The following is a 418-nucleotide window of genomic DNA, read 5'->3' on the forward strand; positions in this document are numbered from 1 at the left end:
TTTTTATATGATTTGTCTGAGTGGCTGGACAGGACATTTTTAAAATTAAACAAAAGAAATGTGAAAAAAGGAAGTAGTCTTTGCCATTAGGTTGGATGTTCCACTTAGGGTTGTACGGTACTGGGAATTAAAAACAGTCCTATACTGCCTCTGCAAAATTCCAGGATTTTTAAATTTTTAATTTTTTTTGCCGTGACGTTGCTGGTTTTACGAGCAGAGGAGCATGTTCGGCAACGCACACACACGGAGTACTTACAAGCAGACACAGCGTGACGACATAACAGGCAGAATGGACGCATTTTGGCTTAAAAAGTAAAGATAAAGGTGAAGTTATAACACTGAAACACCCTCAGGAAGAGGTGCTTTAAAACATAGCTAGCGGCTAACGTATAGCAGCAGTCGGCAGTTTTTTAGCTAC

Source organism: Nerophis lumbriciformis, linkage group LG21, assembly GCF_033978685.3.
Source record: "Nerophis lumbriciformis linkage group LG21, RoL_Nlum_v2.1, whole genome shotgun sequence".
Taxonomy (NCBI): Eukaryota; Metazoa; Chordata; class Actinopteri; order Syngnathiformes; family Syngnathidae; genus Nerophis; species Nerophis lumbriciformis.